Raw genomic sequence first — 27,995 nt, forward strand, 5'->3', positions numbered from 1 at the left:
CTAACCCTAGGTCAGTCCCCGAGAGGCCCATTACAAGGGGCCTGGGGCTGCAACGCTGGGGATTGGGGACTCCTGAGCCCCAGGACCAAACTAACACTGCTTTCCTCCACCACCTGGGCCACTAGGGGCACTGCCGCTCATTCAGGGCAGGAGAACATACAGGGCCCTCCCAGCCCCCCGGACCCTCGATGCACCTGCTCCCCAAGCGCTTGGACCCACGTTGCCACTAGTCAGCGCCCTCACCTCAACCCGCCCCTCCGCTCGAAACACAGCAGGCGGATCGGACTACCATACTCCTGGAGGCTAATCCTAACCCTAGGTCGGTCCCCGAAGGGCCCATCTCAAGGGGCTTGGCGCCCCAACGCTGGGGATTGGGACCCTCCGAACCCCAGCGCTGGACTCACCCTGCAGCCCCCCGCCACCCGGGCCGCTAGGGGCGCCGCCAGTCATTCAGGCTCGAGAACTGGTAGGGCCCTCCAAGCCCCTGGCGAGCTTCGTAGGCCGCCTGCGCCAAAACACTTGGGCCCACGCTCCCACTCACCAGCGCCCTCCCCTCGGCCCGCCCCCCCCCCTCGCCACACCGCCCATGGATCCTGCCTGCCGGCCTCCTCGGGGCTAATCCTAACCCTAGGTCGGCCCCCAAGGGGCTCCTCCCAAGAGGTCTGGCACCGCAATGCCAGAGATTGGGGACCCCCGCCCCAGCGCTGGACTCACCCTCCGCCACACCGCCACCCGGGCCTTTATTGGCGCCGCTGCTCATTCAGGGCGGGAGAATGTGCAGGGCACACCGAGCCCCTGGCGCATTTCGAAGGCCCCCACGCCAAACTCTTGGGCCCCCGCTCCCACTCCTCAACGCCCTCAGCTCGGCCTGCCCCTCCGCTCGCTGCACATCCAGCAGATCGGGCTTGCCGGCCTCCTGGGGGCTAACCCTAACTCTAGGTGGGCTCCTTAGGGGCCCCTCGCAAGGGGCCTGGTGCCCCAACGCCTGGGATTGGGGACCCGAGACCCAGCGCTGGACTCACCCTCCGCCCCACCGCCACCCGGGCCGTTATTGGCGCCGCCTGTCATCAGGGCGGCAGAACAGGCAGGGCCCTCCGAGCCCCCTTCCACATTCGATGGCCCCCCGCCCCAAGGCGCTTGGGCCCACGTTGCCACTAGTCAGCGCCCTCACCTCAACCCGCCCCTCCGCTGGAAACACAGCAAGCAGATTGCACCTGCCGGCCGCATGGGGGCTAACGTGAACCCTAGGTTGGTCCCCGATGGGACCCTCCCAAGGGGCTTGGCAACCCAACGCCGGGGATTGGGAACCACTGAACCCCAGCGGTGGAATCACCCTGCAGGCCCCCGCCACTCCGGCCGCTAGGGGCGCCGCCGTTCATTCAAGCGGGAGAGGGAGCAGGGCCCTCCTAGACCCTGATGACCTTCGAAGGCCCCTGCGCCAAAATGGTTGGGCCCTTGCTCCCACTCCTCAGCGCCCTCAGCTCGGCCTACCCCTCTGATCGCCGCACATCCAGCAGGTCGGGCTTGCCGGCCTCCCGGGGGCTAACACTAACTCTAGGTGAGTTCCTGAGGGGCCCCACCCAAGGGCCCGGCGCCGCAGCGGCGGAGGTTGGGGACCAGAGACCCAGCGCCGGACTCACCCTGCAGCCCCCCGCCACCTGGGCCTCTAGGGGGCCCACCGGTCATACAGGGCGGGAGAACGGGCAGGGCACTCTGAGCTCCCGGCTACCTTCGAAGGACCCCTCGCCAAATGTTTGGCCCCAGGCTTCCGCTCGCCGGCGCCCTCATTCGGCCCGCCCCTCCACTCGCTGCACAGCGTTCATTTCGGGCCTGCCGGCATCCTGCTTGCTAACCCTGACCCTAGGTAGTCCCCGAGAGGCCCCAGACAAGGGGCCTGGGGCTGCAACACTGGGGATTGGGGACCCCCGAGCCCCAGGGCCAGACTAACACTGCTGCCCCTCCACCACCTGGGCACTAGGGGCGCTGCCGCTCATTCCCGGCGGGAGAACGGGCAGGGCCCTCCGGCACCCGCCGACCTTCGATGGCCCCCCCCGCCCCAAAGCGCTTGGGCCCACGTTCCCTCTAGTCAGCGCCCTCACCTCAACCTGCCCCACCGCTCCAAACACAGCAGGCGGATTGGACCTGCCGGCCTCCTGGGGGCTAACCCTAACCCCAGGTCAGTCCCCGAGGGTCCCCTCCGAAGGGGCCTTGTGCAGCCACGCCCGGGATCCTGGACGTCCTAGCCCCAGGGCCGGACACACCCTGAAGCCCCCGCCACCAGGGCCGCTAGGGGCGCCGCCGGTCATTCAGGCGGGAGAACGGGCAGGGCCCTACTAGCCCCTGAGGCTCTTCGAAGGCCCCCACGCCAAAACCTGTGGGCCCACGGTCCCGCTTGCCAGCTCCGTCCCCTCGGCCCGCCCCTCCGCGCGCCACACAGCCAGGGGATTGGGCCTGACGGCCTCCTGGGGGCTCACGCAAACCCTAGGTGGGTCCCCAAGGGGACCATCCCAAGGGGTTTGGCGCCCCAACGCCGGGAATTGGGAACCTCCAAACCCTAGCGCTGGACTCACCCTGCAGCCCCACGCCACCAGGGCCACTAGGAGCGCTGCCGGTCATTAAGGGGGGGAGAACGGGTAAGGCCCTTCGAATTCCCGGGGAGCTTCGAAGGCCCCTGCGCCTAAACACTTGGGCCCACGCTCCGCTCTCCAGCGCCCTCCCCTCCGGCCGCCCCCTCCCCGCTCGCCACACCGCCCCTGGATCCTGCCTGCCGGCCTCCTGGGGGCTAATCCTAACCCTTGTTCGGCTCCCGAGGGGCCACTCCCAAGGGGCCTGGCACCGCAACGCCGGGGATTGGGACCCCCGAGCCCCAGCGCTGGACTCACCCTCTGCCCCACCGCCACCCAGGCCGTTATTGGCGCCGCCGGTCATTCAGAGTGGGAGAACGTGCAGGCACTCCGAGCCCCTGATGACTTTCGAAGGCCCCCCGCGCCAAAACGCTTGGGCCCACGTTCCCACTCTTCAGCGCCCTCAGCTCGGCCTGCCCCTCCGTTCGCCGCACCTCCAGCAGATCGGGCTTGCGGGAGTCCTGGGGGCTAACCCTAACTCTAGGTGGGCTCCTGAGGGGCCCCACCCAAGGGGCCTGGTGCCCCAACGCCGGGGATTGAGGACCCGAGACCAAGCGCCGGACTTTACCCGCAGCCCCCCGCCACCTGGGCCGCTAGGGGGCCCGCCGGTCATTCAGGGCGTGAGAACGGGCAGGGCCCTCTGTGCCCCAGGCAACCTTCGAAGGCCCCCCCACGCCAAAACGGTTGGGCCTACGCTCCCACTCCTCAGAGCCCTCAGCTCGGCCTACCCCTCTGCTCGCCGCACATCCAGCAGGTCGGGCTTGCCGGCCTCCCGGGGGCTAACACTAACTCTAGGTGGGCTCCTGAGGGGCCCCACACAAGGTGCCTGGCGCCACAGCGGCGGAGGTTGGGGACCCGAGACCCAGCGCCGGACTCACCCTGCAGCCCCCCGCCACCTGGGCCTCTAGGGGGCCCACCGGTCCTACGGGGCGGGAGAAGGGGCAGGGCCCTCCTAGCCCCTGAGGATCTTCGAAGTCCCCCACGCCAAAACCTGTGGGCCCACGGTCCCGCTCGCCAGCTCCGTCCCCTCGGCCCGCCCCACCGCGTGCCACACAGCCAGGGGATTGGGCCTGACGGGCTCCTGGGGGCTAACCCTAACCCTTGTTGGTCCCCGAGGGGCCCCTCCCAAGGGGCCTTGCGCTGCCACGCCCGGGATCCTGGACGTCCTAGCCCCAGGGCCGGACACACCCTGAAGCCCCCGCCACCAGGGCCGCTAGGGGCGCCGCCGGTCATTCAGGCGGGAGAAGGGGCAGGGCCCTCCTAGCCCCTGAGGATCTTCGAAGGCCCCCACGCCAAAACCTGTGGGCCCATGGTCCCGCTCGCCAGCTCTGTCCACTCGGCCCGCCCCACCGCGCGCCACACAGCTAGGGGATTGGGCCTGACGGCCTCCTGGGGGCTAACGCAAACCCTAGGTGGGTCCCCGAGGGGCCCATCCCAAGGATCTTGGCACCCCAACGCTGGGGATTGGGAACCTCCAAACCCCAGCGCTGGACTCACCCTGCAGCCCCCCACCAACCGGGCCGCTAGGGGCGCTGCCGGTCATTCAGGGGGGGAGAACAGGTAGGGCCCTCTGAGCCCCCGGGGAGCTTCGAAGGCCCCCTGCGCCAAAACACTTGGGCCCACGCTCCGCTCTCCAGCGCCCTCCCCTCGGCCCGCCCCCCGGCTCGCCACACCGCCGGTGGATCCTGCCTGCCGGCGTCCTGGGGGCTAATCCTAACCCTAGGTGGGCCCCCGAGGGGCCCCTCCCAAGGGTCCTGGCACCGCAACTCCGGGCATTGGGGACCCCCGAGCCCCAGGGCAAGACTAACACTGCTGCCCCTCCACCACCTGGGCCACTAGGGGCGCTGCCGCTCATTCAGGGCTGGAGAAAGGGCAGGGCCCTCTGAGCCCCCGCCGACCTTCGATGGCCCCCTGCCCCAAAGCGCTTGGGCCCATGTTCCCACTAGTCAGCGCCCTCACCTCAACCGGCCCCTCCGCTCGAAAGACAGCAGGCGGATCGGACCTGCCGGCCACCTGGGGGTAACCTTAACCCTAGGGCTGTCCCGGAGGGGCCCCTCCCAAGGGGTCTTGCGCGGCCATGCCGGGGATCCTGGACGTCCTAGCCCCAGGGCCGGACTCACCCTGCAGCCCCCTGGCACCCGGGCTGCTAGGGGCGCCGCCGGTTATTCAGGCGGGAGAAGGGGCAGGGCCCTCGGAGCCCCCGACCTCCTTAGAAGGCCCCGCGCCAAAACCTGTGGGCCCACGGTCCCGCTCGCCAGCTCCCTCCCCTCGGTCCGCCCCACCGCGAGCCACACAGCCAGGGGATTGGGCCTGAAGGCCTCCTGGGGGCTAACCCAAACCCTAGGTGGGTCCCCGAGGGGCCCATCCCAAGGGGCTTGGTGCCCCAATGCCGGGGATTGGGAACCTCCAAACCCCAGCGCTGGACTCACCCTGCAGCCCCCCGCCACCCGGGCCGCTTCAGCCGCCGCCGATCATTCAGGCGGGGAGAACGGGTAGGGCCCTCTGAGCCCCTGGGGAGCTTCGAAGGCCCCCTGCGCCAAAACACTTGGGGCCACGCTCCGCTCTCCAGCGCCCTCTCCTCCGGCCGCCCACCCCCCCCCCCCGCTCGCCACACCGCCCGTGGATCCTTCCTGCCGGCCTCCTGGGGGCTAATTCTAACCTTTGTTCGGCCCCGAAGGGCCACTCCCAAGGGGCCTAGCACCGCAACGCCGGGGATTGGGACTCCCGAGCCCCAGCGCTGGACTCACCCTTTGCCCCACCGCCACCCAGGCCATTATTGGCGCTGCCTATCATTCAGAGCGGGAGAACGTGCAGGGCACTCCGAGCCCCTGACAACTTTTGAAGGCCCCCCCGCGCCAAAACGCTTGGGCCCACGCTCCCAGTCCTCAGCGCCCTCAGCTCGGCCTGCCCCTCTGCTCGCCGCACATCCAGCAGATCGGGCTTGCGGGACTCCTGGGGGCTAACCCGAACTCTAGGTGGGTTCCTGAGGGGCCCCACCCAAGGGGCCTGGCGCCCCAACGCCGGGGATTGGGGACCCGAGACCGAGCGCTGGACTTTACCCGCAGCCCCCAGGCACCTGGGCCGCAGGGGCGCTGCCGGTCATTTAGGCGGGAGAAGGGGCAGGGCCCTCCGAACCCCCGCCGACCTTCGATGGCCCCCCTCCCCAAAGGGCTTGGGCCCACGTTCCCACTAGTCAGCGCCCTCACCTCAACCTGTCGCTCCGCTCAAAAAACAGCAGGCGAATCAGACCTGCCGGCCTCCTGGGGGCTAACCCTAACCCTAGGTCGGTCCCCGAGGGGCCCCTCCCAAGGGGCCTGGAGAGGCACGCCGGGGATCCTGTACCTCCTAGCCACAGGGCCCGACACACCCTGCAGCCCCCGCCACAGGGGCCGCTAGGGGCGCCGCCGGTCATTCAGGCGGGAAAAGGGGCAGGGCCCTCCTAGCCCCTAAGGATCGTCGAAGGCCCCCACGCCAAAACCTGTGGTCCCAAGGTCCCGCTCGCCAGCTCCGTCCCCTCGGCCCGCCCCACCGCGCGCCACACAGCCAGGGGATTGGGCCTGACGGCCTCCTGGGGGCTAACGCAATCCCAGGTGGGTCCCTGAGGGGCCCATCCCAAGGGGCTTGGCGCCCCAACGCTGGGGATTGGGAACCTCCAAACCCCAGCGCTGGAATCACCCTGCAGCCCCCTGCCACCCGGGCCGCTAGGGGCGCCGCCGGTCATTCAGGGGGGAATGGGTAGGGCCCTCCGAGCCCCCGGCGAGCTTCCAAGGCCCCCGCGCCAAAACACTTGGGCCCAAGCTCCGCTCTCCAGCGCCCTCCCCTCCGGCTCCCCCCTCCCCCCCCCCCCCCCGCTAGCCACACCGCCGGTGGATCTTACCTGCCGGCCCCCTGGGGGCTAATCCTAACCCTAGTTCGGCCTCCAAGGGGCCCCTCCCAAGGGGCCTGGCACTGCAACGCGGGGGATTGGGACCCCCGAGCCCCAGCGCTGGACTCACCCTCCGCCCCACCGCCACCCAGGCCGTTATTGGCGCCGCGGGTCATTCAGAGCGGGAGAACGTGCAGGGCATTCCGAGCCCCTGACGACTTTGGAAGGCCCCCCGCGCCAAAACGCTTGGGCCCACGCTCCCACTCCTCAGCCCCCTCAGCTCAGCCTGCCCCTCCGCTCGCGGCACATCCAGCAGATAGGGCTTGCCAGCCTCCTGGGGGCTAACCCTAACTCTAGGTGGGCTCCTGAGGGGCACCTCCCCAGGGGCCTGGCGCCCCAACGCAGGGGATTGGGGACCGGAGACCCAGCGCCGGACTCACCCTGCAGCCCCCCGCCACCTGGGTCGCTAGGGAGCCCGCCGGTCATTCAGGGCGTGAGAACGGGCAGGGCCCTCTGTGCCCCAGGTAACTTTCGAAGGCCCCCCCCGCTCCAAAATGTTTGGGCCAAGGCTCCACCTCGCCAGCGCCCTCACTCCGCCCGCCCCTCCACTCGCTGCACTGCAGGCATTTCGGGCCTGCCGGCATCCTTCTTGCTAACCCTAACCCTAGGTCGGTCCCCGAGAGGCCCCTGACAAGGGGCCTGGGGCCGCAATGCTGGAGATTGGGGACCCCCGAGCCCCAGGGCAAGACTAACACTGCTGCCGTCCACCACCTGGGCCACTAGGGGCGCTGTCTCTCATTCAGGCCTGGAGAAGGGGCAGGGCCCTCCGAGCCCCCGCGGACCTTCGATGGCCCCCCGCCCCAAAGCGCTTGGGCCCACGTTCCCACTAGTCAGCGCCCTCACCTCAACCCGCCACTCCGCTCGAAACACAGCAGCCGGATCGGACCTGCCGGCCTCCTGGGGGCTAACCCTAACCCTAGGTCGGTTCCCGAGGGGCCCCTCCCAAGGGGCCATGCGCCGCCATGCCCGGGATCCTGGACGTCCTACCCCAGGGCCGGACTCACCCTGCAGCCACCCGCCACCCGGGCCGCTAGGAGCGCTGCCGGTCATTCAGGCGGTAGAAGGGCCAGGGTCCTACAAGCCCCTGACGACCTTCAAAGGCCGCCCCAGCGCCAAAACCTGTGGGCCCACGGTCCCGCTCACCAGCTCCCTCCCCAGGCCCGAAGGAACGCGCGCTACACAGCCAGGGGATTGGGCCTAATGGCCTCCTGGGGGCTAAGCCTAACCCAAGGTGGGTCCCCGAGGGGCCCATCCCAAGGCGCTTGGCGCCCCAACGCCAGGGATTGGGGACCCGAGACCCAGCACCGGATTCACCCTGCAGCCCCCCACCCCCGGGGCCGCTAGGGGGCCCGCCGGTTAATCAGGGGGGGAGAACGGGCAGGGCACTCTGAGCCCCCAGCGACCTTCGAAGGCCCCCTGCGCCAAAATGTTTGGGCCCAGGCTTCTGCTCGCCAGCGCCCTCACTCCGTCCGCCCCTCCACTCACAGCACAGCCGGCATTTCGGGCCTGCCGGCATCCTGCTTGCTAACCCTAACCCTAGGTCAGTCCCCGAGAGGCCCATTACAAGGGGCCTGGGGCTGCAACGCTGGGGATTGGGGACTCCTGAGCCCCAGGACCAAACTAACACTGCTTTCCTCCACCACCTGGGCCACTAGGGGCACTGCCGCTCATTCAGGGCAGGAGAACATACAGGGCCCTCCCAGCCCCCCGGACCCTCGATGCACCTGCTCCCCAAGCGCTTGGACCCACGTTGCCACTAGTCAGCGCCCTCACCTCAACCCGCCCCTCCGCTCGAAACACAGCAGGCGGATCGGACTACCATACTCCTGGAGGCTAATCCTAACCCTAGGTCGGTCCCCGAAGGGCCCATCTCAAGGGGCTTGGCGCCCCAACGCTGGGGATTGGGACCCTCCGAACCCCAGCGCTGGACTCACCCTGCAGCCCCCCGCCACCCGGGCCGCTAGGGGCGCCGCCAGTCATTCAGGCTCGAGAACTGGTAGGGCCCTCCAAGCCCCTGGCGAGCTTCGTAGGCCGCCTGCGCCAAAACACTTGGGCCCACGCTCCCACTCACCAGCGCCCTCCCCTCGGCCCGCCCCCCCCCCTCGCCACACCGCCCATGGATCCTGCCTGCCGGCCTCCTCGGGGCTAATCCTAACCCTAGGTCGGCCCCCAAGGGGCTCCTCCCAAGAGGTCTGGCACCGCAATGCCAGAGATTGGGGACCCCCGCCCCAGCGCTGGACTCACCCTCCGCCACACCGCCACCCGGGCCTTTATTGGCGCCGCTGCTCATTCAGGGCGGGAGAATGTGCAGGGCACACCGAGCCCCTGGCGCATTTCGAAGGCCCCCACGCCAAACTCTTGGGCCCCCGCTCCCACTCCTCAACGCCCTCAGCTCGGCCTGCCCCTCCGCTCGCTGCACATCCAGCAGATCGGGCTTGCCGGCCTCCTGGGGGCTAACCCTAACTCTAGGTGGGCTCCTTAGGGGCCCCTCGCAAGGGGCCTGGTGCCCCAACGCCTGGGATTGGGGACCCGAGACCCAGCGCTGGACTCACCCTCCGCCCCACCGCCACCCGGGCCGTTATTGGCGCCGCCTGTCATCAGGGCGGCAGAACAGGCAGGGCCCTCCGAGCCCCCTTCCACATTCGATGGCCCCCCGCCCCAAGGCGCTTGGGCCCACGTTGCCACTAGTCAGCGCCCTCACCTCAACCCGCCCCTCCGCTGGAAACACAGCAAGCAGATTGCACCTGCCGGCCGCATGGGGGCTAACGTGAACCCTAGGTTGGTCCCCGATGGGACCCTCCCAAGGGGCTTGGCAACCCAACGCCGGGGATTGGGAACCACTGAACCCCAGCGGTGGAATCACCCTGCAGGCCCCCGCCACTCCGGCCGCTAGGGGCGCCGCCGTTCATTCAAGCGGGAGAGGGAGCAGGGCCCTCCTAGACCCTGATGACCTTCGAAGGCCCCTGCGCCAAAATGGTTGGGCCCTTGCTCCCACTCCTCAGCGCCCTCAGCTCGGCCTACCCCTCTGATCGCCGCACATCCAGCAGGTCGGGCTTGCCGGCCTCCCGGGGGCTAACACTAACTCTAGGTGAGTTCCTGAGGGGCCCCACCCAAGGGCCCGGCGCCGCAGCGGCGGAGGTTGGGGACCAGAGACCCAGCGCCGGACTCACCCTGCAGCCCCCCGCCACCTGGGCCTCTAGGGGGCCCACCGGTCATACAGGGCGGGAGAACGGGCAGGGCACTCTGAGCTCCCGGCTACCTTCGAAGGACCCCTCGCCAAATGTTTGGCCCCAGGCTTCCGCTCGCCGGCGCCCTCATTCGGCCCGCCCCTCCACTCGCTGCACAGCGTTCATTTCGGGCCTGCCGGCATCCTGCTTGCTAACCCTGACCCTAGGTAGTCCCCGAGAGGCCCCAGACAAGGGGCCTGGGGCTGCAACACTGGGGATTGGGGACCCCCGAGCCCCAGGGCCAGACTAACACTGCTGCCCCTCCACCACCTGGGCACTAGGGGCGCTGCCGCTCATTCCCGGCGGGAGAACGGGCAGGGCCCTCCGGCACCCGCCGACCTTCGATGGCCCCCCCCGCCCCAAAGCGCTTGGGCCCACGTTCCCTCTAGTCAGCGCCCTCACCTCAACCTGCCCCACCGCTCCAAACACAGCAGGCGGATTGGACCTGCCGGCCTCCTGGGGGCTAACCCTAACCCCAGGTCAGTCCCCGAGGGTCCCCTCCGAAGGGGCCTTGTGCAGCCACGCCCGGGATCCTGGACGTCCTAGCCCCAGGGCCGGACACACCCTGAAGCCCCCGCCACCAGGGCCGCTAGGGGCGCCGCCGGTCATTCAGGCGGGAGAACGGGCAGGGCCCTACTAGCCCCTGAGGCTCTTCGAAGGCCCCCACGCCAAAACCTGTGGGCCCACGGTCCCGCTTGCCAGCTCCGTCCCCTCGGCCCGCCCCTCCGCGCGCCACACAGCCAGGGGATTGGGCCTGACGGCCTCCTGGGGGCTCACGCAAACCCTAGGTGGGTCCCCAAGGGGACCATCCCAAGGGGTTTGGCGCCCCAACGCCGGGAATTGGGAACCTCCAAACCCTAGCGCTGGACTCACCCTGCAGCCCCACGCCACCAGGGCCACTAGGAGCGCTGCCGGTCATTAAGGGGGGGAGAACGGGTAAGGCCCTTCGAATTCCCGGGGAGCTTCGAAGGCCCCTGCGCCTAAACACTTGGGCCCACGCTCCGCTCTCCAGCGCCCTCCCCTCCGGCCGCCCCCTCCCCGCTCGCCACACCGCCCCTGGATCCTGCCTGCCGGCCTCCTGGGGGCTAATCCTAACCCTTGTTCGGCTCCCGAGGGGCCACTCCCAAGGGGCCTGGCACCGCAACGCCGGGGATTGGGACCCCCGAGCCCCAGCGCTGGACTCACCCTCTGCCCCACCGCCACCCAGGCCGTTATTGGCGCCGCCGGTCATTCAGAGTGGGAGAACGTGCAGGCACTCCGAGCCCCTGATGACTTTCGAAGGCCCCCCGCGCCAAAACGCTTGGGCCCACGTTCCCACTCTTCAGCGCCCTCAGCTCGGCCTGCCCCTCCGTTCGCCGCACCTCCAGCAGATCGGGCTTGCGGGAGTCCTGGGGGCTAACCCTAACTCTAGGTGGGCTCCTGAGGGGCCCCACCCAAGGGGCCTGGTGCCCCAACGCCGGGGATTGAGGACCCGAGACCAAGCGCCGGACTTTACCCGCAGCCCCCCGCCACCTGGGCCGCTAGGGGGCCCGCCGGTCATTCAGGGCGTGAGAACGGGCAGGGCCCTCTGTGCCCCAGGCAACCTTCGAAGGCCCCCCCACGCCAAAACGGTTGGGCCTACGCTCCCACTCCTCAGAGCCCTCAGCTCGGCCTACCCCTCTGCTCGCCGCACATCCAGCAGGTCGGGCTTGCCGGCCTCCCGGGGGCTAACACTAACTCTAGGTGGGCTCCTGAGGGGCCCCACACAAGGTGCCTGGCGCCACAGCGGCGGAGGTTGGGGACCCGAGACCCAGCGCCGGACTCACCCTGCAGCCCCCCGCCACCTGGGCCTCTAGGGGGCCCACCGGTCCTACGGGGCGGGAGAAGGGGCAGGGCCCTCCTAGCCCCTGAGGATCTTCGAAGTCCCCCACGCCAAAACCTGTGGGCCCACGGTCCCGCTCGCCAGCTCCGTCCCCTCGGCCCGCCCCACCGCGTGCCACACAGCCAGGGGATTGGGCCTGACGGGCTCCTGGGGGCTAACCCTAACCCTTGTTGGTCCCCGAGGGGCCCCTCCCAAGGGGCCTTGCGCTGCCACGCCCGGGATCCTGGACGTCCTAGCCCCAGGGCCGGACACACCCTGAAGCCCCCGCCACCAGGGCCGCTAGGGGCGCCGCCGGTCATTCAGGCGGGAGAAGGGGCAGGGCCCTCCTAGCCCCTGAGGATCTTCGAAGGCCCCCACGCCAAAACCTGTGGGCCCATGGTCCCGCTCGCCAGCTCTGTCCACTCGGCCCGCCCCACCGCGCGCCACACAGCTAGGGGATTGGGCCTGACGGCCTCCTGGGGGCTAACGCAAACCCTAGGTGGGTCCCCGAGGGGCCCATCCCAAGGATCTTGGCACCCCAACGCTGGGGATTGGGAACCTCCAAACCCCAGCGCTGGACTCACCCTGCAGCCCCCCGCCAACCGGGCCGCTAGGGGCGCTGCCGGTCATTCAGGGGGGGAGAACAGGTAGGGCCCTCTGAGCCCCCGGGGAGCTTCGAAGGCCCCCTGCGCCAAAACACTTGGGCCCCCGCTCCGCTCTCCAGCGCCCTCCCCTCGGCCCGCCCCCCGGCTCGCCACACCGCCGGTGGATCCTGCCTGCCGGCGTCCTGGGGGCTAATCCTAACCCTAGGTGGGCCCCCGAGGGGCCCCTCCCAAGGGTCCTGGCACCGCAACTCCGGGCATTGGGGACCCCCGAGCCCCAGGGCAAGACTAACACTGCTGCCCCTCCACCACCTGGGCCACTAGGGGCGCTGCCGCTCATTCAGGGCTGGAGAAAGGGCAGGGCCCTCTGAGCCCCCGCCGACCTTCGATGGCCCCCTGCCCCAAAGCGCTTGGGCCCATGTTCCCACTAGTCAGCGCCCTCACCTCAACCGGCCCCTCCGCTCGAAAGACAGCAGGCGGATCGGACCTGCCGGCCACCTGGGGGTAACCTTAACCCTAGGGCTGTCCCGGAGGGGCCCCTCCCAAGGGGTCTTGCGCGGCCATGCCGGGGATCCTGGACGTCCTAGCCCCAGGGCCGGACTCACCCTGCAGCCCCCTGGCACCCGGGCTGCTAGGGGCGCCGCCGGTTATTCAGGCGGGAGAAGGGGCAGGGCCCTCGGAGCCCCCGACCTCCTTAGAAGGCCCCGCGCCAAAACCTGTGGGCCCACGGTCCCGCTCGCCAGCTCCCTCCCCTCGGTCCGCCCCACCGCGAGCCACACAGCCAGGGGATTGGGCCTGAAGGCCTCCTGGGGGCTAACCCAAACCCTAGGTGGGTCCCCGAGGGGCCCATCCCAAGGGGCTTGGTGCCCCAATGCCGGGGATTGGGAACCTCCAAACCCCAGCGCTGGACTCACCCTGCAGCCCCCCGCCACCCGGGCCGCTTCAGCCGCCGCCGATCATTCAGGCGGGGAGAACGGGTAGGGCCCTCTGAGCCCCTGGGGAGCTTCGAAGGCCCCCTGCGCCAAAACACTTGGGGCCACGCTCCGCTCTCCAGCGCCCTCTCCTCCGGCCGCCCACCCCCCCCCCCGCTCGCCACACCGCCCGTGGATCCTTCCTGCCGGCCTCCTGGGGGCTAATTCTAACCTTTGTTCGGCCCCGAAGGGCCACTCCCAAGGGGCCTAGCACCGCAACGCCGGGGATTGGGACTCCCGAGCCCCAGCGCTGGACTCACCCTTTGCCCCACCGCCACCCAGGCCATTATTGGCGCTGCCTATCATTCAGAGCGGGAGAACGTGCAGGGCACTCCGAGCCCCTGACAACTTTTGAAGGCCCCCCCGCGCCAAAACGCTTGGGCCCACGCTCCCAGTCCTCAGCGCCCTCAGCTCGGCCTGCCCCTCTGCTCGCCGCACATCCAGCAGATCGGGCTTGCGGGACTCCTGGGGGCTAACCCGAACTCTAGGTGGGTTCCTGAGGGGCCCCACCCAAGGGGCCTGGCGCCCCAACGCCGGGGATTGGGGACCCGAGACCGAGCGCTGGACTTTACCCGCAGCCCCCAGGCACCTGGGCCGCAGGGGCGCTGCCGGTCATTTAGGCGGGAGAAGGGGCAGGGCCCTCCGAACCCCCGCCGACCTTCGATGGCCCCCCTCCCCAAAGGGCTTGGGCCCACGTTCCCACTAGTCAGCGCCCTCACCTCAACCTGTCGCTCCGCTCAAAAAACAGCAGGCGAATCAGACCTGCCGGCCTCCTGGGGGCTAACCCTAACCCTAGGTCGGTCCCCGAAGGGCCCCTCCCAAGGGGCCTGGAGAGGCACGCCGGGGATCCTGTACCTCCTAGCCACAGGGCCCGACACACCCTGCAGCCCCCGCCACAGGGGCCGCTAGGGGCGCCGCCGGTCATTCAGGCGGGAAAAGGGGCAGGGCCCTCCTAGCCCCTAAGGATCGTCGAAGGCCCCCACGCCAAAACCTGTGGTCCCAAGGTCCCGCTCGCCAGCTCCGTCCCCTCGGCCCGCCCCACCGCGCGCCACACAGCCAGGGGATTGGGCCTGACGGCCTCCTGGGGGCTAACGCAATCCCAGGTGGGTCCCTGAGGGGCCCATCCCAAGGGGCTTGGCGCCCCAACGCTGGGGATTGGGAACCTCCAAACCCCAGCGCTGGAATCACCCTGCAGCCCCCTGCCACCCGGGCCGCTAGGGGCGCCGCCGGTCATTCAGGGGGGAATGGGTAGGGCCCTCCGAGCCCCCGGCGAGCTTCCAAGGCCCCCGCGCCAAAACACTTGGGCCCAAGCTCCGCTCTCCAGCGCCCTCCCCTCCGGCTCCCCCCTCCCCCCCCCCCCCCCCGCTAGCCACACCGCCGGTGGATCTTACCTGCCGGCCCCCTGGGGGCTAATCCTAACCCTAGTTCGGCCTCCAAGGGGCCCCTCCCAAGGGGCCTGGCACTGCAACGCGGGGGATTGGGACCCCCGAGCCCCAGCGCTGGACTCACCCTCCGCCCCACCGCCACCCAGGCCGTTATTGGCGCCGCGGGTCATTCAGAGCGGGAGAACGTGCAGGGCATTCCGAGCCCCTGACGACTTTGGAAGGCCCCCCGCGCCAAAACGCTTGGGCCCACGCTCCCACTCCTCAGCCCCCTCAGCTCAGCCTGCCCCTCCGCTCGCGGCACATCCAGCAGATAGGGCTTGCCAGCCTCCTGGGGGCTAACCCTAACTCTAGGTGGGCTCCTGAGGGGCACCTCCCCAGGGGCCTGGCGCCCCAACGCAGGGGATTGGGGACCGGAGACCCAGCGCCGGACTCACCCTGCAGCCCCCCGCCACCTGGGTCGCTAGGGAGCCCGCCGGTCATTCAGGGCGTGAGAACGGGCAGGGCCCTCTGTGCCCCAGGTAACTTTCGAAGGCCCCCCCCGCTCCAAAATGTTTGGGCCAAGGCTCCACCTCGCCAGCGCCCTCACTCCGCCCGCCCCTCCACTCGCTGCACTGCAGGCGTTTCGGGCCTGCCGGCATCCTTCTTGCTAACCCTAACCCTAGGTCGGTCCCCGAGAGGCCCCTGACAAGGGGCCTGGGGCCGCAATGCTGGAGATTGGGGACCCCCGAGCCCCAGGGCAAGACTAACACTGCTGCCGTCCACCACCTGGGCCACTAGGGGCGCTGTCTCTCATTCAGGCCTGGAGAAGGGGCAGGGCCCTCCGAGCCCCCGCGGACCTTCGATGGCCCCCCCGCCCCAAAGCGCTTGGGCCCACGTTCCCACTAGTCAGCGCCCTCACCTCAACCCGCCACTCCGCTCGAAACACAGCAGCCGGATCGGACCTGCCGGCCTCCTGGGGGCTAACCCTAACCCTAGGTCGGTTCCCGAGGGGCCCCTCCCAAGGGGCCATGCGCCGCCATGCCCGGGATCCTGGACGTCCTACCCCAGGGCCGGACTCACCCTGCAGCCACCCGCCACCCGGGCCGCTAGGAGCGCTGCCGGTCATTCAGGCGGTAGAAGGGCCAGGGTCCTACAAGCCCCTGACGACCTTCAAAGGCCGCCCCAGCGCCAAAACCTGTGGGCCCACGGTCCCGCTCACCAGCTCCCTCCCCAGGCCCGAAGGAACGCGCGCTACACAGCCAGGGGATTGGGCCTGATGGCCTCCTGGGGGCTAAGCCTAACCCAAGGTGGGTCCCCGAGGGGCCCATCCCAAGGCGCTTGGCGCCCCAACGCCAGGGATTGGGGACCCGAGACCCAGCACCGGATTCACCCTGCAGCCCCCCACCCCCGGGGCCGCTAGGGGGCCCGCCGGTTAATCAGGGGGGGAGAACGGGCAGGGCACTCTGAGCCCCCAGCGACCTTCGAAGGCCCCCTGCGCCAAAATGTTTGGGCCCAGGCTTCTGCTCGCCAGCGCCCTCACTCCGTCCGCCCCTCCACTCACAGCACAGCCGGCATTTCGGGCCTGCCGGCATCCTGCTTGCTAACCCTAACCCTAGGTCAGTCCCCGAGAGGCCCATTACAAGGGGCCTGGGGCTGCAACGCTGGGGATTGGGGACTCCTGAGCCCCAGGACCAAACTAACACTGCTTTCCTCCACCACCTGGGCCACTAGGGGCACTGCCGCTCATTCAGGGCAGGAGAACATACAGGGCCCTCCCAGCCCCCCGGACCCTCGATGCACCTGCTCCCCAAGCGCTTGGACCCACGTTGCCACTAGTCAGCGCCCTCACCTCAACCCGCCCCTCCGCTCGAAACACAGCAGGCGGATCGGACTACCATACTCCTGGAGGCTAATCCTAACCCTAGGTCGGTCCCCGAAGGGCCCATCTCAAGGGGCTTGGCGCCCCAACGCTGGGGATTGGGACCCTCCGAACCCCAGCGCTGGACTCACCCTGCAGCCCCCCGCCACCCGGGCCGCTAGGGGCGCCGCCAGTCATTCAGGCTCGAGAACTGGTAGGGCCCTCCAAGCCCCTGGCGAGCTTCGTAGGCCGCCTGCGCCAAAACACTTGGGCCCACGCTCCCACTCACCAGCGCCCTCCCCTCGGCCCGCCCCCCCCCCTCGCCACACCGCCCATGGATCCTGCCTGCCGGCCTCCTCGGGGCTAATCCTAACCCTAGGTCGGCCCCCAAGGGGCTCCTCCCAAGAGGTCTGGCACCGCAATGCCAGAGATTGGGGACCCCCGCCCCAGCGCTGGACTCACCCTCCGCCACACCGCCACCCGGGCCTTTATTGGCGCCGCTGCTCATTCAGGGCGGGAGAATGTGCAGGGCACACCGAGCCCCTGGCGCATTTCGAAGGCCCCCACGCCAAACTCTTGGGCCCCCGCTCCCACTCCTCAACGCCCTCAGCTCGGCCTGCCCCTCCGCTCGCTGCACATCCAGCAGATCGGGCTTGCCGGCCTCCTGGGGGCTAACCCTAACTCTAGGTGGGCTCCTTAGGGGCCCCTCGCAAGGGGCCTGGTGCCCCAACGCCTGGGATTGGGGACCCGAGACCCAGCGCTGGACTCACCCTCCGCCCCACCGCCACCCGGGCCGTTATTGGCGCCGCCTGTCATCAGGGCGGCAGAACAGGCAGGGCCCTCCGAGCCCCCTTCCACATTCGATGGCCCCCCGCCCCAAGGCGCTTGGGCCCACGTTGCCACTAGTCAGCGCCCTCACCTCAACCCGCCCCTCCGCTGGAAACACAGCAAGCAGATTGCACCTGCCGGCCGCATGGGGGCTAACGTGAACCCTAGGTTGGTCCCCGATGGGACCCTCCCAAGGGGCTTGGCAACCCAACGCCGGGGATTGGGAACCACTGAACCCCAGCGGTGGAATCACCCTGCAGGCCCCCGCCACTCCGGCCGCTAGGGGCGCCGCCGTTCATTCAAGCGGGAGAGGGAGCAGGGCCCTCCTAGACCCTGATGACCTTCGAAGGCCCCTGCGCCAAAATGGTTGGGCCCTTGCTCCCACTCCTCAGCGCCCTCAGCTCGGCCTACCCCTCTGATCGCCGCACATCCAGCAGGTCGGGCTTGCCGGCCTCCCGGGGGCTAACACTAACTCTAGGTGAGTTCCTGAGGGGCCCCACCCAAGGGCCCGGCGCCGCAGCGGCGGAGGTTGGGGACCAGAGACCCAGCGCCGGACTCACCCTGCAGCCCCCCGCCACCTGGGCCTCTAGGGGGCCCACCGGTCATACAGGGCGGGAGAACGGGCAGGGCACTCTGAGCTCCCGGCTACCTTCGAAGGACCCCTCGCCAAATGTTTGGCCCCAGGCTTCCGCTCGCCGGCGCCCTCATTCGGCCCGCCCCTCCACTCGCTGCACAGCGTTCATTTCGGGCCTGCCGGCATCCTGCTTGCTAACCCTGACCCTAGGTAGTCCCCGAGAGGCCCCAGACAAGGGGCCTGGGGCTGCAACACTGGGGATTGGGGACCCCCGAGCCCCAGGGCCAGACTAACACTGCTGCCCCTCCACCACCTGGGCACTAGGGGCGCTGCCGCTCATTCCCGGCGGGAGAACGGGCAGGGCCCTCCGGCACCCGCCGACCTTCGATGGCCCCCCCCGCCCCAAAGCGCTTGGGCCCACGTTCCCTCTAGTCAGCGCCCTCACCTCAACCTGCCCCACCGCTCCAAACACAGCAGGCGGATTGGACCTGCCGGCCTCCTGGGGGCTAACCCTAACCCCAGGTCAGTCCCCGAGGGTCCCCTCCGAAGGGGCCTTGTGCAGCCACGCCCGGGATCCTGGACGTCCTAGCCCCAGGGCCGGACACACCCTGAAGCCCCCGCCACCAGGGCCGCTAGGGGCGCCGCCGGTCATTCAGGCGGGAGAACGGGCAGGGCCCTACTAGCCCCTGAGGCTCTTCGAAGGCCCCCACGCCAAAACCTGTGGGCCCACGGTCCCGCTTGCCAGCTCCGTCCCCTCGGCCCGCCCCTCCGCGCGCCACACAGCCAGGGGATTGGGCCTGACGGCCTCCTGGGGGCTCACGCAAACCCTAGGTGGGTCCCCAAGGGGACCATCCCAAGGGGTTTGGCGCCCCAACGCCGGGAATTGGGAACCTCCAAACCCTAGCGCTGGACTCACCCTGCAGCCCCACGCCACCAGGGCCACTAGGAGCGCTGCCGGTCATTAAGGGGGGGAGAACGGGTAAGGCCCTTCGAATTCCCGGGGAGCTTCGAAGGCCCCTGCGCCTAAACACTTGGGCCCACGCTCCGCTCTCCAGCGCCCTCCCCTCCGGCCGCCCCCTCCCCGCTCGCCACACCGCCCCTGGATCCTGCCTGCCGGCCTCCTGGGGGCTAATCCTAACCCTTGTTCGGCTCCCGAGGGGCCACTCCCAAGGGGCCTGGCACCGCAACGCCGGGGATTGGGACCCCCGAGCCCCAGCGCTGGACTCACCCTCTGCCCCACCGCCACCCAGGCCCTTATTGGCGCCGCCGGTCATTCAGAGTGGGAGAACGTGCAGGCACTCCGAGCCCCTGATGACTTTCGAAGGCCCCCCGCGCCAAAACGCTTGGGCCCACGTTCCCACTCTTCAGCGCCCTCAGCTCGGCCTGCCCCTCCGTTCGCCGCACCTCCAGCAGATCGGGCTTGCGGGAGTCCTGGGGGCTAACCCTAACTCTAGGTGGGCTCCTGAGGGGCCCCACCCAAGGGGCCTGGTGCCCCAACGCCGGGGATTGAGGACCCGAGACCAAGCGCCGGACTTTACCCGCAGCCCCCCGCCACCTGGGCCGCTAGGGGGCCCGCCGGTCATTCAGGGCGTGAGAACGGGCAGGGCCCTCTGTGCCCCAGGCAACCTTCGAAGGCCCCCCCACGCCAAAACGGTTGGGCCTACGCTCCCACTCCTCAGAGCCCTCAGCTCGGCCTACCCCTCTGCTCGCCGCACATCCAGCAGGTCGGGCTTGCCGGCCTCCCGGGGGCTAACACTAACTCTAGGTGGGCTCCTGAGGGGCCCCACACAAGGTGCCTGGCGCCACAGCGGCGGAGGTTGGGGACCCGAGACCCAGCGCCGGACTCACCCTGCAGCCCCCCGCCACCTGGGCCTCTAGGGGGCCCACCGGTCCTACGGGGCGGGAGAAGGGGCAGGGCCCTCCTAGCCCCTGAGGATCTTCGAAGTCCCCCACGCCAAAACCTGTGGGCCCACGGTCCCGCTCGCCAGCTCCGTCCCCTCGGCCCGCCCCACCGCGTGCCACACAGCCAGGGGATTGGGCCTGACGGGCTCCTGGGGGCTAACCCTAACCCTTGTTGGTCCCCGAGGGGCCCCTCCCAAGGGGCCTTGCGCTGCCACGCCCGGGATCCTGGACGTCCTAGCCCCAGGGCCGGACACACCCTGAAGCCCCCGCCACCAGGGCCGCTAGGGGCGCCGCCGGTCATTCAGGCGGGAGAAGGGGCAGGGCCCTCCTAGCCCCTGAGGATCTTCGAAGGCCCCCACGCCAAAACCTGTGGGCCCATGGTCCCGCTCGCCAGCTCTGTCCACTCGGCCCGCCCCACCGCGCGCCACACAGCTAGGGGATTGGGCCTGACGGCCTCCTGGGGGCTAACGCAAACCCTAGGTGGGTCCCCGAGGGGCCCATCCCAAGGATCTTGGCACCCCAACGCTGGGGATTGGGAACCTCCAAACCCCAGCGCTGGACTCACCCTGCAGCCCCCCGCCAACCGGGCCGCTAGGGGCGCTGCCGGTCATTCAGGGGGGGAGAACAGGTAGGGCCCTCTGAGCCCCCGGGGAGCTTCGAAGGCCCCCTGCGCCAAAACACTTGGGCCCCCGCTCCGCTCTCCAGCGCCCTCCCCTCGGCCCGCCCCCCGGCTCGCCACACCGCCGGTGGATCCTGCCTGCCGGCGTCCTGGGGGCTAATCCTAACCCTAGGTGGGCCCCCGAGGGGCCCCTCCCAAGGGTCCTGGCACCGCAACTCCGGGCATTGGGGACCCCCGAGCCCCAGGGCAAGACTAACACTGCTGCCCCTCCACCACCTGGGCCACTAGGGGCGCTGCCGCTCATTCAGGGCTGGAGAAAGGGCAGGGCCCTCTGAGCCCCCGCCGACCTTCGATGGCCCCCTGCCCCAAAGCGCTTGGGCCCATGTTCCCACTAGTCAGCGCCCTCACCTCAACCGGCCCCTCCGCTCGAAAGACAGCAGGCGGATCGGACCTGCCGGCCACCTGGGGGTAACCTTAACCCTAGGGCTGTCCCGGAGGGGCCCCTCCCAAGGGGTCTTGCGCGGCCATGCCGGGGATCCTGGACGTCCTAGCCCGAGGGCCGGACTCACCCTGCAGCCCCCTGGCACCCGGGCTGCTAGGGGCGCCGCCGGTTATTCAGGCGGGAGAAGGGGCAGGGCCCTCGGAGCCCCCGACCTCCTTAGAAGGCCCCGCGCCAAAACCTGTGGGCCCACGGTCCCGCTCGCCAGCTCCCTCCCCTCGGTCCGCCCCACCGCGAGCCACACAGCCAGGGGATTGGGCCTGAAGGCCTCCTGGGGGCTAACCCAAACCCTAGGTGGGTCCCCGAGGGGCCCATCCCAAGGGGCTTGGTGCCCCAATGCCGGGGATTGGGAACCTCCAAACCCCAGCGCTGGACTCACCCTGCAGCCCCCCGCCACCCGGGCCGCTTCAGCCGCCGCCGATCATTCAGGCGGGGAGAACGGGTAGGGCCCTCTGAGCCCCTGGGGAGCTTCGAAGGCCCCCTGCGCCAAAACACTTGGGGCCACGCTCCGCTCTCCAGCGCCCTCTCCTCCGGCCGCCCACCCCCCCCCCCCGCTCGCCACACCGCCCGTGGATCCTTCCTGCCGGCCTCCTGGGGGCTAATTCTAACCTTTGTTCGGCCCCGAAGGGCCACTCCCAAGGGGCCTAGCACCGCAACGCCGGGGATTGGGACTCCCGAGCCCCAGCGCTGGAATCACCCTTTGCCCCACCGCCACCCAGGCCATTATTGGCGCTGCCTATCATTCAGAGCGGGAGAACGTGCAGGGCACTCCGAGCCCCTGACAACTTTTGAAGGCCCCCCCGCGCCAAAACGCTTGGGCCCACGCTCCCAGTCCTCAGCGCCCTCAGCTCGGCCTGCCCCTCTGCTCGCCGCACATCCAGCAGATCGGGCTTGCGGGACTCCTGGGGGCTAACCCGAACTCTAGGTGGGTTCCTGAGGGGCCCCACCCAAGGGGCCTGGCGCCCCAACGCCGGGGATTGGGGACCCGAGACCGAGCGCTGGACTTTACCCGCAGCCCCCAGGCACCTGGGCCGCAGGGGCGCTGCCGGTCATTTAGGCGGGAGAAGGGGCAGGGCCCTCCGAACCCCCGCCGACCTTCGATGGCCCCCCTCCCCAAAGGGCTTGGGCCCACGTTCCCACTAGTCAGCGCCCTCACCTCAACCTGTCGCTCCGCTCAAAAAACAGCAGGCGAATCAGACCTGCCGGCCTCCTGGGGGCTAACCCTAACCCTAGGTCGGTCCCCGAGGGGCCCCTCCCAAGGGGCCTGGAGAGGCACGCCGGGGATCCTGTACCTCCTAGCCACAGGGCCCGACACACCCTGCAGCCCCCGCCACAGGGGCCGCTAGGGGCGCCGCCGGTCATTCAGGCGGGAAAAGGGGCAGGGCCCTCCTAGCCCCTAAGGATCGTCGAAGGCCCCCACGCCAAAACCTGTGGTCCCAAGGTCCCGCTCGCCAGCTCCGTCCCCTCGGCCCGCCCCACCGCGCGCCACACAGCCAGGGGATTGGGCCTGACGGCCTCCTGGGGGCTAACGCAATCCCAGGTGGGTCCCTGAGGGGCCCATCCCAAGGGGCTTGGCGCCCCAACGCTGGGGATTGGGAACCTCCAAACCCCAGCGCTGGAATCACCCTGCAGCCCCCTGCCACCCGGGCCGCTAGGGGCGCCGCCGGTCATTCAGGGGGGAATGGGTAGGGCCCTCCGAGCCCCCGGCGAGCTTCCAAGGCCCCCGCGCCAAAACACTTGGGCCCAAGCTCCGCTCTCCAGCGCCCTCCCCTCCGGCTCCCCCCTCCCCCCCCCCCCCCCGCTAGCCACACCGCCGGTGGATCTTACCTGCCGGCCCCCTGGGGGCTAATCCTAACCCTAGTTCGGCCTCCAAGGGGCCCCTCCCAAGGGGCCTGGCACTGCAACGCGGGGGATTGGGACCCCCGAGCCCCAGCGCTGGACTCACCCTCCGCCCCACCGCCACCCAGGCCGTTATTGGCGCCGCGGGTCATTCAGAGCGGGAGAACGTGCAGGGCATTCCGAGCCCCTGACGACTTTGGAAGGCCCCCCGCGCCAAAACGCTTGGGCCCACGCTCCCACTCCTCAGCCCCCTCAGCTCAGCCTGCCCCTCCGCTCGCGGCACATCCAGCAGATAGGGCTTGCCAGCCTCCTGGGGGCTAACCCTAACTCTAGGTGGGCTCCTGAGGGGCACCTCCCCAGGGGCCTGGCGCCCCAACGCAGGGGATTGGGGACCGGAGACCCAGCGCCGGACTCACCCTGCAGCCCCCCGCCACCTGGGTCGCTAGGGAGCCCGCCGGTCATTCAGGGCGTGAGAACGGGCAGGGCCCTCTGTGCCCCAGGTAACTTTCGAAGGCCCCCCCCGCTCCAAAATGTTTGGGCCAAGGCTCCACCTCGCCAGCGCCCTCACTCCGCCCGCCCCTCCACTCGCTGCACTGCAGGCATTTCGGGCCTGCCGGCATCCTTCTTGCTAACCCTAACCCTAGGTCGGTCCCCGAGAGGCCCCTGACAAGGGGCCTGGGGCCGCAATGCTGGAGATTGGGGACCCCCGAGCCCCAGGGCAAGACTAACACTGCTGCCGTCCACCACCTGGGCCACTAGGGGCGCTGTCTCTCATTCAGGCCTGGAGAAGGGGCAGGGCCCTCCGAGCCCCCGCGGACCTTCGATGGCCCCCCGCCCCAAAGCGCTTGGGCCCACGTTCCCACTAGTCAGCGCCCTCACCTCAACCCGCCACTCCGCTCGAAACACAGCAGCCGGATCGGACCTGCCGGCCTCCTGGGGGCTAACCCTAACCCTAGGTCGGTTCCCGAGGGGCCCCTCCCAAGGGGCCATGCGCCGCCATGCCCGGGATCCTGGACGTCCTACCCCAGGGCCGGACTCACCCTGCAGCCACCCGCCACCCGGGCCGCTAGGAGCGCTGCCGGTCATTCAGGCGGTAGAAGGGCCAGGGTCCTACAAGCCCCTGACGACCTTCAAAGGCCGCCCCAGCGCCAAAACCTGTGGGCCCACGGTCCCGCTCACCAGCTCCCTCCCCAGGCCCGAAGGAACGCGCGCTACACAGCCAGGGGATTGGGCCTGATGGCCTCCTGGGGGCTAAGCCTAACCCAAGGTGGGTCCCCGAGGGGCCCATCCCAAGGCGCTTGGCGCCCCAACGCCAGGGATTGGGGACCCGAGACCCAGCACTGGATTCACCCTGCAGCCCCCCACCCCCGGGGCCGCTAGGGGGCCCGCCGGTTAATCAGGGGGGGAGAACGGGCAGGGCACTCTGAGCCCCCAGCGACCTTCGAAGGCCCCCTGCGCCAAAATGTTTGGGCCCAGGCTTCTGCTCGCCAGCGCCCTCACTCCGTCCGCCCCTCCACTCACAGCACAGCCGGCATTTCGGGCCTGCCGGCATCCTGCTTGCTAACCCTAACCCTAGGTCAGTCCCCGAGAGGCCCATTACAAGGGGCCTGGGGCTGCAACGCTGGGGATTGGGGACTCCTGAGCCCCAGGACCAAACTAACACTGCTTTCCTCCACCACCTGGGCCACTAGGGGCACTGCCGCTCATTCAGGGCAGGAGAACATACAGGGCCCTCCCAGCCCCCCGGACCCTCGATGCACCTGCTCCCCAAGCGCTTGGACCCACGTTGCCACTAGTCAGCGCCCTCACCTCAACCCGCCCCTCCGCTCGAAACACAGCAGGCGGATCGGACTACCATACTCCTGGAGGCTAATCCTAACCCTAGGTCGGTCCCCGAAGGGCCCATCTCAAGGGGCTTGGCGCCCCAACGCTGGGGATTGGGACCCTCCGAACCCCAGCGCTGGACTCACCCTGCAGCCCCCCGCCACCCGGGCCGCTAGGGGCGCCGCCAGTCATTCAGGCTCGAGAACTGGTAGGGCCCTCCAAGCCCCTGGCGAGCTTCGTAGGCCGCCTGCGCCAAAACACTTGGGCCCACGCTCCCACTCACCAGCGCCCTCCCCTCGGCCCGCCCCCCCCCCTCGCCACACCGCCCATGGATCCTGCCTGCCGGCCTCCTCGGGGCTAATCCTAACCCTAGGTCGGCCCCCAAGGGGCTCCTCCCAAGAGGTCTGGCACCGCAATGCCAGAGATTGGGGACCCCCGCCCCAGCGCTGGACTCACCCTCCGCCACACCGCCACCCGGGCCTTTATTGGCGCCGCTGCTCATTCAGGGCGGGAGAATGTGCAGGGCACACCGAGCCCCTGGCGCATTTCGAAGGCCCCCACGCCAAACTCTTGGGCCCCCGCTCCCACTCCTCAACGCCCTCAGCTCGGCCTGCCCCTCCGCTCGCTGCACATCCAGCAGATCGGGCTTGCCGGCCTCCTGGGGGCTAACCCTAACTCTAGGTGGGCTCCTTAGGGGCCCCTCGCAAGGGGCCTGGTGCCCCAACGCCTGGGATTGGGGACCCGAGACCCAGCGCTGGACTCACCCTCCGCCCCACCGCCACCCGGGCCGTTATTGGCGCCGCCTGTCATCAGGGCGGCAGAACAGGCAGGGCCCTCCGAGCCCCCTTCCACATTCGATGGCCCCCCGCCCCAAGGCGCTTGGGCCCACGTTGCCACTAGTCAGCGCCCTCACCTCAACCCGCCCCTCCGCTGGAAACACAGCAAGCAGATTGCACCTGCCGGCCGCATGGGGGCTAACGTGAACCCTAGGTTGGTCCCCGATGGGACCCTCCCAAGGGGCTTGGCAACCCAACGCCGGGGATTGGGAACCACTGAACCCCAGCGGTGGAATCACCCTGCAGGCCCCCGCCACTCCGGCCGCTAGGGGCGCCGCCGTTCATTCAAGCGGGAGAGGGAGCAGGGCCCTCCTAGACCCTGATGACCTTCGAAGGCCCCTGCGCCAAAATGGTTGGGCCCTTGCTCCCACTCCTCAGCGCCCTCAGCTCGGCCTACCCCTCTGATCGCCGCACATCCAGCAGGTCGGGCTTGCCGGCCTCCCGGGGGCTAACACTAACTCTAGGTGAGTTCCTGAGGGGCCCCACCCAAGGGCCCGGCGCCGCAGCGGCGGAGGTTGGGGACCAGAGACCCAGCGCCGGACTCACCCTGCAGCCCCCCGCCACCTGGGCCTCTAGGGGGCCCACCGGTCATACAGGGCGGGAGAACGGGCAGGGCACTCTGAGCTCCCGGCTACCTTCGAAGGACCCCTCGCCAAATGTTTGGCCCCAGGCTTCCGCTCGCCGGCGCCCTCATTCGGCCCGCCCCTCCACTCGCTGCACAGCGTTCATTTCGGGCCTGCCGGCATCCTGCTTGCTAACCCTGACCCTAGGTAGTCCCCGAGAGGCCCCAGACAAGGGGCCTGGGGCTGCAACACTGGGGATTGGGGACCCCCGAGCCCCAGGGCCAGACTAACACTGCTGCCCCTCCACCACCTGGGCACTAGGGGCGCTGCCGCTCATTCCCGGCGGGAGAACGGGCAGGGCCCTCCGGCACCCGCCGACCTTCGATGGCCCCCCCCCGCCCCAAAGCGCTTGGGCCCACGTTCCCTCTAGTCAGCGCCCTCACCTCAACCTGCCCCACCGCTCCAAACACAGCAGGCGGATTGGACCTGCCGGCCTCCTGGGGGCTAACCCTAACCCCAGGTCAGTCCCCGAGGGTCCCCTCCGAAGGGGCCTTGTGCAGCCACGCCCGGGATCCTGGACGTCCTAGCCCCAGGGCCGGACACACCCTGAAGCCCCCGCCACCAGGGCCGCTAGGGGCGCCGCCGGTCATTCAGGCGGGAGAACGGGCAGGGCCCTACTAGCCCCTGAGGCTCTTCGAAGGCCCCCACGCCAAAACCTGTGGGCCCACGGTCCCGCTTGCCAGCTCCGTCCCCTCGGCCCGCCCCTCCGCGCGCCACACAGCCAGGGGATTGGGCCTGACGGCCTCCTGGGGGCTCACGCAAACCCTAGGTGGGTCCCCAAGGGGACCATCCCAAGGGGTTTGGCGCCCCAACGCCGGGAATTGGGAACCTCCAAACCCTAGCGCTGGACTCACCCTGCAGCCCCACGCCACCAGGGCCACTAGGAGCGCTGCCGGTCATTAAGGGGGGGAGAACGGGTAAGGCCCTTCGAATTCCCGGGGAGCTTCGAAGGCCCCTGCGCCTAAACACTTGGGCCCACGCTCCGCTCTCCAGCGCCCTCCCCTCCGGCCGCCCCCTCCCCGCTCGCCACACCGCCCCTGGATCCTGCCTGCCGGCCTCCTGGGGGCTAATCCTAACCCTTGTTCGGCTCCCGAGGGGCCACTCCCAAGGGGCCTGGCACCGCAACGCCGGGGATTGGGACCCCCGAGCCCCAGCGCTGGACTCACCCTCTGCCCCACCGCCACCCAGGCCGTTATTGGCGCCGCCGGTCATTCAGAGTGGGAGAACGTGCAGGCACTCCGAGCCCCTGATGACTTTCGAAGGCCCCCCGCGCCAAAACGCTTGGGCCCACGTTCCCACTCTTCAGCGCCCTCAGCTCGGCCTGCCCCTCCGTTCGCCGCACCTCCAGCAGATCGGGCTTGCGGGAGTCCTGGGGGCTAACCCTAACTCTAGGTGGGCTCCTGAGGGGCCCCACCCAAGGGGCCTGGTGCCCCAACGCCGGGGATTGAGGACCCGAGACCAAGCGCCGGACTTTACCCGCAGCCCCCCGCCACCTGGGCCGCTAGGGGGCCCGCCGGTCATTCAGGGCGTGAGAACGGGCAGGGCCCTCTGTGCCCCAGGCAACCTTCGAAGGCCCCCCCACGCCAAAACGGTTGGGCCTACGCTCCCACTCCTCAGAGCCCTCAGCTCGGCCTACCCCTCTGCTCGCCGCACATCCAGCAGGTCGGGCTTGCCGGCCTCCCGGGGGCTAACACTAACTCTAGGTGGGCTCCTGAGGGGCCCCACACAAGGTGCCTGGCGCCACAGCGGCGGAGGTTGGGGACCCGAGACCCAGCGCCGGACTCACCCTGCAGCCCCCCGCCACCTGGGCCTCTAGGGGGCCCACCGGTCCTACGGGGCGGGAGAAGGGGCAGGGCCCTCCTAGCCCCTGAGGATCTTCGAAGTCCCCCACGCCAAAACCTGTGGGCCCACGGTCCCGCTCGCCAGCTCCGTCCCCTCGGCCCGCCCCACCGCGTGCCACACAGCCAGGGGATTGGGCCTGACGGGCTCCTGGGGGCTAACCCTAACCCTTGTTGGTCCCCGAGGGGCCCCTCCCAAGGG

The sequence above is a fragment of the Ursus americanus genome, chromosome 18, assembly GCF_024610735.1.
Source record: "Ursus americanus isolate L20-20 chromosome 18, mUrsAme1.1.p, whole genome shotgun sequence".
NCBI lineage: Eukaryota > Metazoa > Chordata > Mammalia > Carnivora > Ursidae > Ursus > Ursus americanus.